Raw genomic sequence first — 13757 nt, 5'->3', positions numbered from 1 at the left:
GGGTGGCAGTGGACAAGGTTGCTGCAGCCACGCTAGCAGCCTGAACAGCTACTGCGGTTACATCCACAGCTGAGGTTGTGCGCTCGAGAGCCGCCAACCTACCCTCCAGCTGCTGGATGTTCTGCAAGGATTGCTGTTTGTCCATCATTACTAGCCAGACCCTGGCGGTAGTGTAATGTTAGGGCTAGCGGAATGCACCAAATTATAAGAGAGATGGTATAAGGTGCGTTCGCAGCCCGGGGTCCACTGTGCAGAGATGGAAACTGCTGCTGAGTAATATCGGACTATATGGTGGTACAATGTGGATACACACAGGGGTTAACTTCTCCCTGTGTGAAGGAAGCAAACCCTGTTGCGTCAAAGGGCCATGGTACCGCACCAAGAGCGCAAGCAAGGAGTCTCAGGACTCTATCCCAAGACACAGGATTAGAGTACGTTCAGACCTTTTGTGCTCGACACCGCAGCTGGGGTGTCAAAGTAACAGAAAATATAACTGAAAGTACAAGAGTGCATGTTGTGCTGCTTTGGCGGATGCCACTAACCAGCCAGACTTGGGATAGGAAAGCGCTCTATAAGCGCACAGCGCCGCATTGGCGGTTACAGCAATAGATGCTGTATCATGTGTCTTTATGTTGTCAGCTTAGTTGGGTGCTAGACAGCAAGCATCCACCTTTTGTGAACAGTCATACACAAGGGAGGGGATTTTAACGACCGACTTGCACTCATCAACACACACACGATTCCAAATGTACACTAGCGCATGGCCGTGCGGCCATGCAAAACTTTTATAGCTGCAGCAAGAAAGGACCTTCCCAGAAGGACCAATGGGAGTCAGCCACAGAAGATGAACACCTTCAGGATCTTCCTAAAGGACCAATGGGATTTGCTGTAGTATCTAAGCATGTGACCTTTGATCTCCAACGAGAGATCTTGCCCTGGGCATGCTCAGAAAGGGAAGAGCAGGACTTAGTCCCAAACACGTCTGCTCGCCGCTGCCCAGTACTGGCTACAATGGCAGAAGCTGGAAAGGCAGCAGTAACCAGTCGTCCAGTATCAGCCTGAGCTAGATGCTGGGACTGATGTCTCTGCTGAGCGGAGACCACAGCGGAGATGGTTTGAGATTCCCCCTGTGCAGAGGCAGGATCTTGACACCTAACAGCCGGCAATTTAATTATCTGATTTTATGCTATCTAGCTCTGTATTAAATAAATATATATATATATATATATATATATATATATGTGTGTGTGTGTCAATGACATATATATATATATATATATATATATATATATATACCTATACTATGTGTAGACATTACTTTATCTATTCTATTCTAACCTGTCAGTGTGATTTTACTGTACTCCGCACTGAATTAGCGGCTTTTCTATAGAACACCGGTGCGTATTTCTCGCAAGTCACACGCATGGTCCGTGTGTAATCCATATTTTTCTCACCCCCATAGACTTTTATTGGCATATTTTTTGCACAATATGCTGACAGTCGCAGCATGCTGCGATTTTCACAGCCTGTAAAATACGGCCGAGAAATATACGGCTGATGGAAGCTACCCCATAGAGAAACATTGGTCAGTGTGCAATCCGTTGTTTTTGCACCTCTCCCTCATCTGTATTTCTCTCTAGTGTGACCCCAGCATTAGTCTGAGTATGAAAGGCAGAAGAAAGGTTAACTTTAATGTCCAATGTGGCACAGAAATTCGGCCAAAAGCTTGAAGTGAATTGCACCCCTTAATCAGAAATGACGTCATCCGGTAAACATTCTGAATGATTAAATCTGAGGTCTATTTAGCAGTGGGTAAGCCGCTACAGGGAAAAAAGTGAGCATCCTTTGTCAAACGATCCACCACCACCAAAATGGTGTTTTGCCATTGCGAGCTTGGCAAATCCACAATGAAATCCATGGAAATGGATCCCCACGGACGGGAAGGGGTGGGTAGGGGTTGTAATAGACCCATCGGCGAAGAACGTGGTGTCTTGCATCTCACACATGCTTCGCATGAAGTGACATAGTTTAGAACATCTCTTCTGTAAGTGGACCACCAAAAGAAATGAGAGAGAAATTCTTGAGCCTTTAGAACTCCTCTATGTCCCGCTATCTTAGAGTTGTGGATGAGTTGCAGTACACTCAATCTGACCATTTCAAGTATATACAGGCGTTGCCCCTGAAACCACACACCATTCTTATAAACAAGACTTACATCCCTAGGAGGTTGTGCCAAAAAGGAATCCAAATGGTATGCCTCCTTAATGTCATTAACTAGGTCTTGATTATGGATCACTCCCAGGAATCTGGAATCGGGAAGAATCATCTTAGGGTACCGTCACACATTGAAATTTCCATCGCTACGACGTTACGATTCGTGACGTTCTAGCGATATCGGTACGATATCGCTGTGTCTGACACGCTACTGCGATCAGACACCCTGCTGAGAATCGTACGTCGTAGCACATCGTTTGGAACTTTCTTTCGTCGCTTGATCACCCGCTGACATCGCTGGATCGTTGTGTGTGACAGCGATCCAGCGATGTCTTCGCTTGTAACCAGGGTAAACATCGGGTAACTAAGCGCAGGGCCGCGCTTAGTAACCCGATGTTTACCCTGGTTACAAGCGTAAACGTAAAAAAACAAACCGTACATAATCACCCGTCGGTGTCCTTCAGGTCCCTTGCCGTCTGCTTCCTGCTCTGAGTGCCGGCCGGAAAGTGAGAGCAGAGCGCGGCCTTGCGCTTAGTAACCCGATGTTTACCCTGGTTACCCGGGGACTTCGGCATCGCTCCAGCGCCGTGATTGCAACGTGTGACCGCAGTCTACGACGCTGGAGCGATGATCATACGACGCTGCGACGTCACGAATCGTGCCGTCGCAGCGATGAAAATTTCAATGTGTGACGGTACCCTTAGAAGTAGTGAGTGGAGAGGTCTCAGTTGAATGGATCCTAGAGAGTGCATCTGCCTTTCCATTACGCGATCCTGGCCTGTAAGAGATTACAAAATTGAATTGATTCAAGAACAGACTCCAGTGAGCCTGGCGTGGAGTCAGGCACTTAGCTGATCTGATAAATTCAAGATTGCAATGGTCGGTCAGGATGATTATCTGCAGTGCATCTCCCTGAAAATAATATCTCCATTCCATGAAGACAGCAATGATGGCCAATAATTCTCTATTGCCCACGTCGTACTTCTTTTCTGCTGCAGACAACTGCTGGGAAAAAAAGCACAGAGAAGCAAAACATTCTTCTCACCTGTTCTCTGGGAGAGTATAGCTCTGATGGCATAGTCCGGGGCATCCACCTCTACTATAAAGGCCAGTTCAAAGTTGGGATGTACAAGGATAGGTGCTGTGGTAAATTTACTCTTCAGATGAGAAAATGCTTCTTGGGCTTGAGGAGTCCAGGTGAAGATAGACCTTTTCTGGTTAAGTTGTGTGATAGGTGTCACTACCTCAGAAAAGTTCCTAATAAAATGCCTGTAGAAATTGGCAAACCCGATGAAGTGCTGTACTTCCTTCACATTCTTAGGAACTGGTCAGTTCTTGATGGCTTGGAGCTCACTTTCATCCAAACAAATTCCTCGTGAGGACATTAGATACCTCAAAAATTGAATCTCGGTCTGATGGAATTCGCATTTTTCAAGTTTGATATAAAGATGATTCTGTCATAGGCATTCTAAGACATTGGACAAGGGCAAGGGATCCTCACATGTTCATGATGTTCCTCTGTGGAGTTAGAAAGAAATAAAATATCATCTAAATAGATCACTACGAAAGTATCCAAGAGATCCCAGAAAATGTTGTTCACTAAATGTTGGAAAGTTGCTGGGGCATTACACAGACCGAAAGGCATGACTAAATATTCAAAATGTCCATAGCATGACCTGAATGCAGTCTTCCATTCATCCCCAGATCTAAACAGGACCAAATTATAGGCCCCACGGACATACGGTTTAGAACTTTTTTTGGCATGCCGTACTCTCTCCAGTAACTCAGGGATTAAAGGCAGTGGGTAATGGTTTCTGATAGATTACCAGGAGCTTAATAAGGTAACAATGCAGGGTCTAAGAAATCCATCTTTCTTCTTCACAAAGAAGATGGGTGCACCTGCAGGAGATGAGGAGTGGCGTATCAAGCCTTTGGCTAGATTCTCATCAATATAGCCCTTCAAAGCCTTTAGTTTGGGCCCTGCCAAAGGACAGATATTACCAAAGGGTATATCTGCTCCAGGCAAGAGTTCATTTTGACAATCGTATGGATGGTGAGGGGGAAACTGGTCAGTGTTCCTTTTGTCACATACGTCAGCATATACATGGTACATAGCTGGTAGCTCTGAGACTGTTGTGGGTCCCTTATGAACAGCACAAGCTGCAACTTCTGGACCTATCTGTTTCTCCGAGAAACACAGCTCTTTGGTCTCCCAGTTTATTGTAGGGTTCTGAGCCTGCAGCCATGGCAGCCCTAAAATTATGGGTAAATGGGGAGAAACAATAAGCATACGAGACAGTCTCTCTTGATGATTTTTACCCATGAGCACCTTCAAGGGCTCTGTCTCCTGATCCACTGGTCCAGAGTTTAACAGGGAGCCATCTACAGTCTCCATCTGTACAGGAGTAGCCCTCTTCACTGGACATATCCCATGTTTTGGGGCAAAGGAGATGTCCATAAAATTGCCGCTTGCCTCTGAGTCAGTCAATCATGGCAGAGCGATACACCCATACCGAGTCAACCCAGAGCTTGATGGAGAGGGGGCAATGAGAGCTTCTCTTCTTACAGCTCAACTGGGACACTGCTGGGGAAACTTGAAAAACTGCTGCATTTATACAATCATCGGGCTCTGAAATAATGGAGTTTAAGTCTGAGAAGTCAGTATCTATAACTGCAGATCTCCCAGGAACCTGAGGTTCGGACTTGACAGATCCCCTTTCGCAGCACTTACAGTGTATGACTGCTGCTGCAGTCTTATGAGAATGGCTGAGGCAGCTTGTAATGAAGTGCCCTGACTTACCGCAATAGAAACATAGATTTTCTTTTAGTCAATGTTCCTTGCGTGCATCACTAACCCGTCACAGTAAAGAGTCCACCTGAGCAAGTTCATCCTTAATCATGAGAGACAACCCTTTTTTAGGAAAATAGATTGTTTTGCAGAACTGTCCCAAGTGGTTTTGAGGGCCCATCTCTTGAAATCCAAGGCAAATTCGGCTACTGAGCACTTACCTTGGCGCAAAGCCAACATGGCTGCTTCAGCTGTTGCACCTTGGTTTAGGTCATCAAACACCTGCCCTATGGCTGAAATGAAAGCATCAAGATTATTTAGATATTCATCCTCAGTCTCAAACAGGGGGTTTGCCCACATCAGAGCTTTGTTGGAGAGCAGCATGATTATAGTTAGCACTTTGGATCGTTCAGAGAGAAAATGTGAAGCATGAGCAGAGAAAATCAGCTTGCATTGATTACTAAATCCACTGAATTTTTCTCATTTACAGCCAAAACGGAAAGGTGGTAACTTGGGAAGCCCAGAACCCAGGGTAAGGATGATGCCTTGACTCGTTCCTCCAGAGCCTCTATCCTGGTTTACAATTCCTGTGTATTTTGTCCAAAAACTTGCAGATTGTAATTATTAAGATCCTGCAGGCTTGCAAAGCTGGTCTTTAAGGCCTGTATATCTGCAAGAATTGTATCAGTAACTCCACATAAGTCCTTTATGTGAGCCTCCATCTTCCCAGATCCTTTACAGCAGAAATGCTGTAAGAGAAAGTTAGGGTGCACAATAGTGTTTACCTGTGGTAACACACCTGGCTGAAAAAGAAGGGAATGCGCTCACCTGAAATGGTTGTGAGAAGTCACAACCAATGTCTTCATAGAATGTATAAATGAATATCTTCCCAGATCCTTTAAGGTAGAAATGCTGAAATGGTTGTGAGAAGTCACAACCACTGTCATCACAGAAGGAATAAATGAATATCTGGCATCCACAGTTCACAGCAGACACGACGTTCCCAGGACCCAGCAGACACTAATGCTGGCTTCACAATCTTGTCAAATAAAAAATGCAATCTGTATAGAGTCTTTTGTTTGGGGGCGAGGAAACACAGAAGACACAGGTTTGTTTAGGTAGTTCTTGTATTACGTCATACAAGTATGGGTTGACACAGTTGCAGGAACAAGGCAGGAGACAAGACAGGCAGGAATAAACCTTAAGTTCAGCAAGTCACAGAAATAGGTTCAATTCTCTCACTCTTACTTCCCTTGCAAATGTTGATGGTGAGCTGAGGGATTCGTGAGTAAACACATGTCCAAGGATCCAAAGTAGAAGGTGATTAGGATAATAAGTCCAACACTTCCAGGAGCAGGGTGACAGGTAAACTGCAGACTTGATTCTGAAGCACTGATTAAACAGCTGATGCTGCTTAAATTGGCAAGTGGCAGAGAACAGGGCGGAAACATAGAAACCGAGAACTTCATTCTGGTTAAAGGCAAGGCAGATGCAGCAGGGCAGAAAGCAAAATGGCAGACAGGGAAAACTAGGTTCTATTGAAAATAACAGCAGATATGGCAAATAGTCTAAAAACCTTACATAAGGCTACAGAAATGCGGTACCCCATGGGGTATTGAGGTCCATATAATGGAGCAGGGAAGAGAATTCCCTGAAACATAAAGAGAGCAGGTTGAATTGCAGACTGCCGCAGCATGGCGGCTACAGGTATATGTAACAATATTACCAAACCTAGATTGAAGGAGTGGAACAGACACAAGTAGCAAGAAAAGGAGGGGGGGGTTGAAGCAAGATCAAAATTCACTATAATGTACGTATGCCCAGATTTGGTAACAGGAAGAGAAATATCTATCAAGAGGGCACCTAGAGGTGATAGTGATATATGAAATTACAAGCAGTCCTTAATCCCCCTAGAATGGCAACCATATGGGTATGTATATTGGGCATTGACCAGAAAACCATGACCAGGTACCAGAATTAGAGAGGTTTTATTTTCTATAGCACGGGAAGAAGATTCTAAATGAAGTCTGTGTCAAAAGAGTATATATACAGTATATATATATATATATATATATATATATATATATATATATATATATAGTTACATATGGGACACATGCCAGAGTTCCCTCAAAGTATGCAAGAGTAGTAAATAGTGTTAATCTATGGCGCAGCTCACATCACCGTATTTTTTCTCAGGCGTATTCGACGTGCGTGTAAAATCGCAGCACGCTGCAATTTTATGTGTATATCGTCTGAGACTCACCAATGCAAGACAATGGATGTGAGAAAAACTCGGACATGACACGAACCATCCAGTGAGAAATGTAAAACCATACACATGTCATACGGATGTTACATATAACATTTATATTACCACATATTCCAACTTTATGCACTTTGTATATGCTGGTGCATGTCTTTCCTTTTTTTGGACAGTTCATTTAGGTTAAATACCGTTTGACAGACAGGTATTTAAACAGTCAGACTTAGGTCCGTCTCTGCCCGCAGCTATTGAGGCCGGCAGGCAAATCTAGAAATTTTACTTTAGAGCTATTACAATCCTGAGTAGGTATACCTTGTCAAAGTGAGATTGTCTTATGCACTTTTTTATCAAAACAGTGTCAACTAAGTTTAAATGTATGTACCTCAGAGTACGTGGCCATTTTGTTAATATTCTAAGTTGTTTGTTCATGACCACAGTGTGAATGCATACCTACACATTACACTTATATCAACTTGACGTGAAGCAGCTTATTATTTTGACCTTACTTTAGCTTCTGTTCTTTGTACATCAGGGGCATAGTTTCCCTACTTTTTGAGCTATGCATTTAGTTTATATAGCTCTCCACAGGTGGGTATTTAAATAGTCAGAACTAGGCCCTACTATGTCCGCAACTATTGAGATGTGCTGGCACAAAGAGAGATTTTACTTTAGAGATCTAACCTTCCTGAGCAGGTATACCTTGTCACAGTGGGATGGCTTATATGCTTTATCAAAACAGTGTCAACTTACTGCACTTACAGCATGGTATTATTATTATTTATTATTATAGCATCATTTATTCCATGACATTTTACATGTGAAAAGGGGAATACATAACAAAAAAAGTACAATAATCTTGAACAAAATGAGTCACCGACTGGTACAGGAGGAAAGAGGTGTTTGTTCATTATATTTTTATTCTAGGTTATTATGATTGTTAATGGAAACAGTGGGAATGTGTTCCTACACATTACACTTATATCAACATGTGCTCCAGCTCATTTTTTTAATGTTGCCTTAGTATTTTGTACTTTGTACAAGCAGGGCAGGGCTTCTCTTTTTGAAGGCTGTGCATTTAGTTTATATAGTTTTACAATGATAGGTGTTAAAACAGTTAGACTTGGGTCCAGCTCTGCTTGCATCTATTAAGGTGAGCTAACAAATAGAGAGGCTTAAGTTTAGAAATAGGACCATGCTGAGTGGATGCACCTTGTTGCGGTGGGATGGCTTTTTCACTTTCTATCAAAACAGTGTCAACTAAGTACACTATTTTATTTACATGTACTAATACTATTTATGTATCTACTTACAGCAAGAAATTTTTTATTTTGTTTTTTTCCAAGTTGAGCTTGTTAACAGTGTCGGACTGGGGTGCCAAAGGTGTCATGATTCTCAATGGCGAGAGAACATAGCCCAGCATATATGAGAACTAGCTCTTGGAAGATGGAAACTATACTGACCATGAACTAAACCTGCCGCACAACTAGAAGTGGCCGGGTAGCATGCCTACGTTTTTTAACCCTAGATGCCCAGCGCCAGCCGGAGAACTACCTAATCCTAGCAGAGGAAAAGACAGTCCTGGCTCACCTCTAGAGAAATTTTCCCAAAAGGCAGACAGAGGCCCCCACATATATTGGCGGTGATTTTAGATGAAATGACAAACGTAGTATGAAAATAGGTTTAGCAAAATCGAGGTCCGCTTTCTAGATAGCAGGAAGACAGAAAGGACACTTTCATGGTCAGCAGAAAACCCTAACAAAACACCATCCAGAAATTCCTTTAAGACTCTAGCATTAACTCATAACACCAGAGTGGCAATTTCCGATCACAAGAGCTTTCCAGACACAGTAACGAAACAGCAGCTGTGAACAGGAACAAAATGCAAAAACACACAAGGACAAAAGTCCAACTTAGCTGGGAGTTGTCTAGTAGCAGGAACAAGCACAGAAGGCTTCTGATTACATTGTTGACCGGCAAGAAACTGACAGAGGAGCAAGGTTATATAGCGACTCCCACATCCTGATAGGAGCAGGTGAACAGAGGGGATGATGCACACAAGTTCAATTCCACAAGTGGCCACCGGGGGAGCCCAGAATCCAATTTCACAACAGTACCCCCCCCTCAAGGAGGGGGCACCGAACCCTCACCAGAACCACCAGGGCGATCAGGATGAGCCCTATGAAAGGCACGGACAAGATCGGAGGCATGAACATCAGAGGCAGTGACCCAAGAATTATCCTCCTGACCGTATCCCTTCCATTTGACCAGATACTGGAGTCTCCGTCTGGAAACACGAGAGTCTAAGATCTTTTCCACAACGTACTCCAACTCACCCTCAACCAACACCGGAGCAGGAGGCTCAACGGAAGGCACAACCGGTACCTCATACCTGCGCAACAATGACCGATGAAAAACATTATGAATCGAAAAGGATGCAGGGAGGTCCAAACGGAAGGACACAGGGTTAAGAATCTCCAATATCTTGTACGGGCCGATGAACCGAGGCTTAAACTTAGGAGAAGAAACCCTCATAGGGACAAAACGAGAAGACAACCACACCAAGTCCCCAACACAAAGCCGAGGACCAACACGACGACGGCGGTTGGCAAAAAGCTGAGTCTTCTCCTGGGACAACTTCAAATTGTCCACCACCTGCCCCCAAATCTGATGCAACCTCTCCACCACAGCATCCACTCCAGGACAATCCGAAGATTCCACTTGACCGGAGGAAAATCGAGGATGAAACCCCAAATTACAGAAAAACGGGGACACCAAGGTGGCAGAGCTGGCCCGATTATTGAGGGCGAACTCTGCCAAAGGCAAAAAAGCAACCCAATCATCCTGATCCGCAGACACAAAACACCTCAAATATGTCTCCAAGGTCTGATTAGTCCGCTCGGTCTGGCCATTAGTCTGAGGATGGAAAGCAGACGAAAAAGACAAATCTATGCCCATCCTAGCACAGAATGCCCGCCAAAATCTAGACACGAATTGGGTCCCTCTGTCAGAAACGATATTCTCAGGAATACCATGCAAACGAACAACATTTTGAAAAAACAGAGGAACCAACTCGGAAGAAGAAGGCAACTTAGGCAAGGGAACCAGATGGACCATCTTAGAGAAACGGTCACACACCACCCAGATGACAGACATCTTCTGAGAAACAGGCAGATCCGAAATAAAATCCATCGAGATGTGCGTCCAAGGCCTCTTCGGGATAGGCAAGGGCAACAACAATCCACTAGCCCGAGAACAACAAGGCTTGGCCCGAGCACAAACGTCACAAGACTGCACAAAGCCTCGCACATCTCGTGACAGGGAAGGCCACCAGAAGGACCTTGCCACCAAATCCCTGGTACCAAAGATTCCAGGATGACCTGCCAACGCAGAAGAATGAACCTCAGAGATGACTCTACTGGTCCAATCATCAGGAACAAACAGTCTACCAGGTGGGCAACGATCAGGTCTATCCGCCTGAAACTCCTGCAAGGCCCGCCGCAGGTCTGGAGAAACGGCAGACAATATCACTCCATCTTTAAGGATACCTGTGGGCTCAGAATTACCAGGGGAGTCAGGCTCAAAACTCCTAGAAAGGGCATCCGCCTTAACATTCTTAGAACCCGGTAGGTACGACACCACAAAATTAAACCGAGAGAAAAACAACGACCAGCGCGCCTGTCTAGGATTCAGGCGCCTGGCAGACTCAAGGTAAATTAAATTTTTGTGGTCAGTCAATACCACCACCTGATGTCTGGCCCCCTCAAGCCAGTGACGCCACTCCTCAAAAGCCCACTTCATGGCCAAAAGCTCCCGATTCCCAATATCATAATTCCGCTCGGCGGGCGAAAATTTACGGGAAAAAAAAGCACAAGGTCTCATCACGGAGCAGTCGGAACTTCTCTGCGACAACACCGCCCCAGCTCCGATTTCAGAAGCGTCGACCTCAACCTGAAAAGGAAGAGCAACATCAGGCTGACGCAACACTGGGGCGGAAGAAAAGCGGCGCTTGAGCTCCCGAAAGGCCTCCACAGCATCAGGGGACCAATCAGCAACATCAGCACCCTTCTTAGTCAAATCAGTCAATGGTTTTACAACATCAGAAAAACCAGCAATAAATCGACGATAAAAGTTAGCAAAGCCCAAAAATTTCTGAAGACTCTTAAGAGAAGAGGGTTGCGTCCAATCACCAATAGCCTGAACCTTGACAGGATCCATCTCGATGGAAGAGGGGGAAAAAATGTATCCCAAGAAAGAAATCTTTTGAACCCCAAAAACACACTTAGAACCCTTCACACACAAGGAATTAGACCGCAAAACCTGAAAAACCCTTCTGACCTGCTGGACATGAGAGTCCCAGTCATCCGAAAAAATCAGAATATAATCCAGATACACAATCATAAATTTATCCAAATATTCGCGGAAAATGTCATGCATAAAGGACTGGAAGACTGAAGGGGCATTTGAAAGACCAAAAGGCATCACCAAATACTCAAAATGGCCCTCGGGCGTATTAAATGCGGTTTTCCACTCATCCCCCTGCTTGATTCGCACCAAATTATACGCACCACGGAGATCAATCTTAGAGAACCACTTGGCCCCCTTTATACGAGCAAACAAATCAGTAAGCAGTGGTAACGGATATTGATATTTAACCGTGATTTTATTCAAAAGTCGATAATCAATACACGGCCTCAAAGAGCCGTCTTTCTTAGACACAAAGAAAAAACCGGCTCCTAAGGGAGATGACGAAGGACGAATATGTCCCTTTTCCAAGGACTCCTTTATATATTCTCGCATAGCAGCGTGTTCAGGCACAGACAGATTAAATAAACGACCCTTAGGGTATTTACTACCCGGAATCAAGTCTATGGCACAATCGCACTCCCGGTGCGGAGGTAGTGAACCAACCTTGGGTTCTTCAAAAACGTCACGAAAGTCAGACAAGAATTCAGGAATCTCAGAGGGAATAGATGATGAAATGGAAACCAAAGGTACGTCCCCATGAGTTCCTTTACATCCCCAGCTTAACACAGACATAGCTCTCCAGTCGAGGACTGGGTTATGAGATTGCAGCCATGGCAATCCCAGCACCAAAACATCATGTAGATTATACAGCACCAGAAAGCGAATAACCTCCTGGTGATCCGGATTAACACGCATAGTCACTTGTGTCCAGTATTGTGGTTTATTACTAGCCAATGGGGTGGAGTCAATCCCTTTCAGAGGTATCGGAGCCTCCAATGGCTCCAAATCATACCCACAGCGTTTGGCAAAGGACCAATCCATAAGACTCAAAGCAGCGCCAGAGTCGACATAGGCGTCCGCGGTAATAGATGACAAAGAACAAATCAGGGTCACAGATAGAATAAACTTAGACTGTAAAGTGCTAATTGAAACAGACTTGTCAGGCTTCTTAGTACGCTTAAAGCATGCTGATATAACATGAGTTGAATCACCACAATAGAAGCACAACCCATTTTTTCGTCTAAAATTCTGCCGCTCGCTTCTGGACAGAATTCTATCACATTGCATATTTTCTGGCGTTTTCTCAGTAGACACCGCCAAATGGTGCACAGGTTTGCGCTCCCGCAGATGCCTATCGATCTGAATAGCCATCGTCATGGACTCATTCAGACTCGCAGGCACAGGGAACCCCACCATAACATCCTTAATGGCATCAGAGAGACCTTCTCTGAAAATCGCCGCCAGGGCGCACTCATTCCACTGAGTAAGCACAGACCATTTGCGGAATTTTTGGCAGTATATTTCAGCTTCATCTTGCCCCTGAGACAAGGACATCAAGGCCTTTTCCGCCTGAAGCTCTAAATGAGGTTCCTCATAAAGCAACCCCAAGGCCAGAAAAAACGCATCCACATTGAGCAACGCAGGATCCCCTGGTGCCAATGCAAAAGCCCAGTCTTGAGGGTCGCCCCGGAGCAAGGAAATTACAATCCTGACCTGCTGTGCAGGGTCTCCGGCAGAGCGAGACTTCAGGGACAAAAACAATTTGCAATTATTTTTAAAATTTTGAAAGTGAGATCTATTCCCCGAGAAGAATTCAGGCAAAGGAATTCTAGGCTCAGACATAGGTGCATGAACAACAAAATCTTGCAAATTTTGTACCTTTGTGGCGAGATTATTCAAACCTGTAGCTACACTCTGAAGATCCATTTGAAACAGGTGAACACAGAGCCATTCAAGGATTAGAAGGAGAGAAAGAGAGGAAGGCTGCAGTATAGGCAGACTAGCAAGTGATTCAATTAAGAGCACACTCAGAACTAGAGGAAAAAAAAAAAAAAAAAAAAAAATTGTAGCAGACTTCTTTTTTCTCTCCTTTCTCAGCCAGTAATTTAACCCTTTTTTTTGGCCGGTCAAACTGTCATGATTCTCAATGGCGAGAGAACATAGCCCAGCATATATGAGAACTAGCTCTTGGAAGATGGAAACTATACTGACCATGAACTAAACCTGCCGCACAACTAGAAGTGG

Source organism: Ranitomeya variabilis, chromosome 6 (assembly GCF_051348905.1).
Source record: "Ranitomeya variabilis isolate aRanVar5 chromosome 6, aRanVar5.hap1, whole genome shotgun sequence".
Taxonomy (NCBI): domain Eukaryota; kingdom Metazoa; phylum Chordata; class Amphibia; order Anura; family Dendrobatidae; genus Ranitomeya; species Ranitomeya variabilis.
Note: the sequence above shows the minus strand (reverse complement) of the source record.